Below are 6539 nucleotides of genomic sequence, written 5' to 3'. Positions count from 1 at the left end.
ATTTAATTTAACTATTACTTTTTTATTAAGTAAACATTTATTTATCGTGAGTAAATGTTTAGTTGGTACTATTGAAAATGTGTATTATGATTTAGTAAATTTTTTTGATGCAGCGATATCTTGCATTATGTTAAATGATGTAAGTATAAGTAAGATAGAATAAAAATAAAAGGAAATTTTAATCAAGATTTTAGAAGAACGGTAAAGAATTTTAGTGAATCTGGGAATCGCGGCGTCAAACAAAGAGGTGACCATTTGATATCTTCTTTTCGCTCAATCAGAAAGAGAAAGATAGAGGCACTTTTTAGTTTTTCTCTCTCTATCTTCCTTGCCATTTTTCCCCTCTCGTCCCACCTTTCTCTTCTCAACGCTCCCCATATACCAATTCATAAAATCCCTGAAGCGAGCCTAAGCGCTCCACTAACTCTACCGACGAGTCGCTGACCTCAGGACTCAGCCGTGCGCATCAGCTGCATTTCTCCTCTTGCACATAGACTAGTTGTGCCGTGCGATGGTCATGGTAATTCAGAAGAACCATGATGCACCAATAGACGCTAGACGAGCAGACGCTCTCGGAGAATACGAGAAGGAGACGCTGATACGAAATACACTGCTTGAATACAATGAATATTGTCAAATATTTTGTAAAATCAGAAGCAGCATATTTATTGTACTTACATTGTAAAGTATTACATAAATGATGTCACAAAAATCAGTTTGATATTTGTGTCGTCATTTCTGTGTCAGACGAGAACTTTTCAAACTATCCCCGTATACAACCTTATATTAATTATCTAACTAATTACAATTGCGTATTATTTCGAATGTTTAGAGAGATGTTAAGAGAACTACACGAAAGACTATCGCTAAAGCTACATCCACTTCTGTTATCCACTTAATACATAAAAAATGGAAACTGTCATATAAAATATATAATTTTTAAATTAAAGAAGAATTTTGTTATATTCTTTGTTAACATTATCTTCTATAATGATTGTCTGGAAAACATTTGCGATTATTCGCTGTACTATTTATATTATAGCGTTTATATATCTTTAAAACATTACGCTTACGTCATCAAGGAATATAAACCACATTAATTATCGGAGCAATTATTGTCGGTATAAATATAGCGAAATTCATAAATGGATCCGATCGCGTTTTGATTTTGTTCAGCCGAAGAATGGAGAAGACAATGTAATGTCTCATTAACGATGTTTAACGACGATCTTTTTGAAATAATAATCACCATGTTCGTGGGACGATACGTAAACGATGGCTGAGCATTTGTCCCTGAATTTGTCCCTTCGCCGAATAGATATACCAAGATGATTGTGCTTAGAAGGATAGGGAAGAAAAAAAGGAAAGAATACCCATTGTAATTCGTGTTCATTATAGTTCTGGTATAATTCGTAGAGGTTCTTGACTCGCAGAAGCTGCCGTGTAAATTCTATCAAAGTCTATCTTGCTCTACACTAGGATACGGTCACGAGCCCCCCTCCGATGCAACTACACGTGAAAAGTCACGCTCTGCTGGATTCAGGTATAGTTAGTATCCGATATACCGGGTGGTCAGTTTCGTTGACCTGACGGCCGAGCGATTTTTGTCCAATTACGCCTGATCAAGCACTTTGACCGAGAATTTAAGATTCGTTCCGCCTCGGAACGTATCGTCGGGCATTTTTCTCATGTGTTTGTTTGCTCCTAAACGATTGCAATACATGGAGGTAATGGTGTGTAATAAAAAGGATGTGCTCTGTTCTCAGAGCGGTGTATCACCGACAACTATTGTTCATTTCCCGCGAGTCTTGATTTGTAGAAAAAATAAGTCCGTCTTTGCCGCAATCGCGCGGTCGGGAATTTTATTGCCCGTGCAAACATAAACTTGCGCAGCGTGAACGTTGTTAAATAAACCGTGAAAACTTATTCCCACGACGCACATATAATCAGCGTGTAAACCACGTATTACGATTTGGCGTGCGTATAAAATCATCAGCTGGCCGTAATATTAATATAACCGTGAAAGGCATTAAACTCTATCCGGCTGCCTTTGGAATCGAAAGTCATCCCTATTTCATTTCTAAACACGTTTGAAAAAGCATCCTACCCAGAACAACTTATGTACATACATCCTGTTCGAAGAAAACTATTATCATCATTGAGAGACAATGCTTGTTCCGCGTCGTTGTTAGACGCGCGGTTGTTACAGCTCAATCGAGAGTCAACGTACTCCTCTCTGATTGCATAAGTCCAAATCGCTAATGATTACTTCATTAATTACGTAGCGTAGACACAGGACTTCGAATCGACACTACGGTGACGAGATATCGGAAAAAGCGACGACTCTTCTGGATCACTGTGTACGTGTATATGTCTTGTATACAACATTTACGACGCAGTCTTTGCTGTGTGTTGTTGGCCTATTCGCTCATTCCGAGCTGAGTCACACGCAGCGCACCAGGTCTCTCCTTGCCGCTCCCACCTTTCCTCCCTGTCCCACCACAAGGTAACGTTCCCTCCGGGCCCCGCGAAGTCCCCACACACCCTCCCGCTCCCTGTTTCCTCTCATCTTTTCCCCGCCGCCCGCGCAGCCATCCTGCATCCCACGGTCCCTCTCCGTCCTAACAGCGCGTCTTTCCTGCGGCCCCTGGGGCCGCAGGCTGACTCCCCAGGTCGGCTGACCGAGCTGACTGTCTCTACGGCTGGCTGGTTGGCTTTGCCGGCGTAGCCACCCAGCCGGCCACCTTCCTCTTCTCCCGCGTGTGTGCCACCAGTCGGCCGGGGTTTACCTGGCTTTACCTGCCAGCCTGTAGCCTCAGTTCACTCACGTCACTTCGAGCAACCGGTTCGGAGTCCTCTCAATATCCGCGCACTCGCACTCGACTTTACGCAAAAGCCTTCCCTGTCGTACTTCTACCTCCTTTCTCTGTGTATATATACCGCATAACTCTTCTTCTTTTTCATCTTTAATTGGTCCTTTTCTTTGTTCGTTATATTCTACCGCTTCTTTTCTTTCTCGCGTACATATTTCTCTGTCGTGTCGTTTGTGCCTATCGGATATTGGTGCGCGAGCTATATCTTAGAAGAAGCAATCGATCGCGTATTTTACCTCGCGCCAGCTACAAGAGCTCTGATGTGAACAACGACGGACCTGACGTCAGTGAAATTTTGACGATCTTCTCAAACAGTACGCACTTGCGAAGCGAAAGAAGGACGACCGGTCTGGAGAGGATTGTAAAGAAGAGGATGTTACCGATACTGATCAGTATCAGGTATATTCTCATTCAGTACAGAACGGGGCGTGGGTAATCGACGAGCGGATATTGCTAAGACGGGAGAGAACCGATTGAATCTGATCGACATCTTTATCCCTTTTAGAAATCGATCGGCAGGTAGAGTAACTTTGCGACAGCAAGGCAAAAATTTAAATAGTTATATAGGAAAATATTTGGCATTCAAACACTCAATAAGTGGCGCGTTTACAAATTATTTTTTATGTACCGAGAATAAAATTTTGCATTATTATTTTTCCAGATCTGCAAAATTGTAACGCGATCTTTATACGCATTGTTAGAGGCTAGAAACGATCGTATCCCGTTCAAATTTCTTGATGTTTTTATTATCGATTGTAACAATCGCCGGTGAAATCTATTTCTTTGGTGTTCGCGAAGGGGCACGTTCCCAACGGTTTCTCTTTCTTGTGTACCCGAGATTTTCATCGGGTCAGTGTCCTCTGGTACCAATGACCGTTATTCGCCGACTCCGACGCTGAGAAATCGCGGAATGAGAATGGAACTAACGTTCGGCAAAAGAATAATCGTGCGTTGATTGTTTCATCAATTGATATATTCGACACTCCTTCCTCCCTCGCGATTACGTAAATCCGGAAGTACATTTTTTCGCTGATGAGATGAATCCTCGATGTTACTTATAGGTAAGCCTCCTCTTGTCTTCATGCAATAATACAAATTATAAATGATTTTAGTATACTAAATGCAACGCGGTAGTTATCGAGAACTCATTGCGCGAGTGCGGCTTAAGAAGCTCTACGTGAATAATCTTGCGAGGTTCTCTCTCTGTCGGGAAAGAACGCGACTGCCGGGTTGTTAGAAATTACATAACTCCGCGTGTTGCATGAGAACACGTATCGAGCGAAATTATAAGTGCGGGCTTTCTGGCCTTTAGCCTGTCGCGTATGTCACTTTTGCAAATATGCAAATGCACCGTGCCGCAATTTATCGACTTTACTCTCGCGGTAATATTGTTCGTTCGTAATGGCGCGTATCTACGTCGTGATTTAATAAGATTTCGAAAGTCACGAAGCGCGCGCGAAGTGTCGGGGCCCTTGTCCCGGGGACCGTTTGATATTTTATTGTTTTCACAGCTTCACCCCACCCACCACCAATTATTCTCTCCTTCTCCATTCATCTATTCTCTCGTCCCAGATATCGTTGCATCACTGTGAAATTCTTTCGTCATGGTACCAAGATGCTAGTCTCTAATCCGAGAAAGAACTTTTTTCCTGGCAACTCGACGTCGAGGATAATAATACTTGCGCATCACACGAATTTGCAAATATAAACCGTTCTTCTTTCACGTTTTTTCTTTCTGCTTCAAACGAGAGAGATCTAAATCTCTCTCCGATAAAAATAAAACAGATGGAAAAAAATACGGATTAGAAAGCGGTTTCTAATACGATACAAAGATTTCACTCTTCATTATTTATTTTGTCTTACGAGATGCAGATTACATATTTGCAATCAATATTCCATCACCGATCGATATTAACGATCTGCGGATGTAAATTAATGAGGTAATTCGACGACGAAGAAACCACGAACACGACCGTTGACATCAGGATGATTTTCTCTTTAATATCACGTGCCTTTAACAGGGAAGAGCGATTGGGATCGCGCGGCGGATCGTAGCACGGATCGTGGTGGAAAGACGAAGAGAAGCAGGCATTCCAACGAGAAGAGAAGTCGAGGTCACACAAAACCTGTTCGAAGAGTTACGAGATCGCGAAATGGGGGCTTAAACACGCCCGGACACGCGTTTGTGTTTTCGCAACCATTGTAAATCTTGATTTACACAAATCAACAGACCTCGTCGACCCGAAAGCACAACCGTCGCATCTCAATTTGCGAGGTACACACAAATTTTGTCTGACTTAATCCTGACAGCAAGTAAAAGAGAATTTTGAATATACTAAAATCTGTAACCTGTATAGTCAATGTAACTTGACTATAGCAAAAGCAGTGTTTACAATTTTGACGAGATTTTCGCGTTTCTGTACCTTTAATATTGTGTAAAAATCTTTATAACGTAACTGATATTTAATATTAACGTTCATTTCTTATATATAATATTAACGTTTTTTATTATTAAAATTTGTTCTATTTATTAAAATATTATTTGAAACAGAATAAAGTTTATACATAAAATATATATATATATAAAATTCTTCTCTCAAGTAAATTTACAAAATTTTTTAATGAATTTTTCTGTTGAATGAGATTACAATGAAGATGCATAAAGAATAATTTCTAGAAAAAAATAATTTTCTAATGATTGAAATTTTATGAAAGAAACACGCCGGAAAAGGCGTATCTTTTGTCGAATGACTTCGACGAATAACTTTGACTGACATACTTAACATCTTTTTTTACGACTGTGCAGGCTCGATAAGACGAGCCAACAAAAATCGCACCGACGCAGCTGAATGGAGGAATGCGATCAGATTATTTCCGAAGTAATAACCATTGTACAGAGCGTTTAACTGCGGTGTATTAAGACTTCTGCGAGCAACATTACTTCCATGCCGCGTTTCTTGATGTTCGAATAAACCGTGAGAACCAGAATGATGGCATGACCGGAAGAATGGCTTGAGAACTGAGAGACTTGCAGATAGTCCGCGAAGAATCGCAAGTATATACACGGTGCACTGAAAAGATTTGAATCGTGAGAACCAAGCGGGAAAACTTGAAGGAACGCACGTTACTCCCTCGGATATACACTTTCTCGCTCCGTAAATAAATTATTTCGCCACGTTATACGTAAAATTGATTCCTTCATAAACCTCATCTCGATCATTTTCGACGGTCGTGGATCGATTATATCTTAATCAGCATGAAACGACTTAAATCAAGCTGCGCTGTAACCGCTCGACTACAAGATTCATTAAAGGCAAAAAAAAACATTGGAAACTCTCGATGCGAAAGATTGATAACTAAGGTGTTAGTTTTTTGATATTCGCTTATTCATCAGTAATCAATTATCGTAAATGATACGATAATAAGAGTCATGATTTTGACCACGTTGGTTATTCGTCGGTTGTATTTTGATTACCACGAAATGACCGTGAAAAATTAGCATAATACAAGAAAACATATTAAACACTCGCGGCAAAATATACTACTCATATCAAAACTTGTAACATTTGATTATACATGAAGTTAATCTTTTTATTAGCAAAGGTAGAAAAACCAACTACAACAAATTTTTATAAATAAACTTGTAAGGAAAGATACTTGTGATTT

Source organism: Mycetomoellerius zeteki, unplaced genomic scaffold (genome assembly GCF_001594055.1).
Source record: "Mycetomoellerius zeteki isolate Tzet28-1 unplaced genomic scaffold, Tzet1.0 scaffold25, whole genome shotgun sequence".
In the NCBI taxonomy this organism is placed as follows: Eukaryota; Metazoa; Arthropoda; class Insecta; order Hymenoptera; family Formicidae; genus Mycetomoellerius; species Mycetomoellerius zeteki.
Note: the sequence above shows the minus strand (reverse complement) of the source record.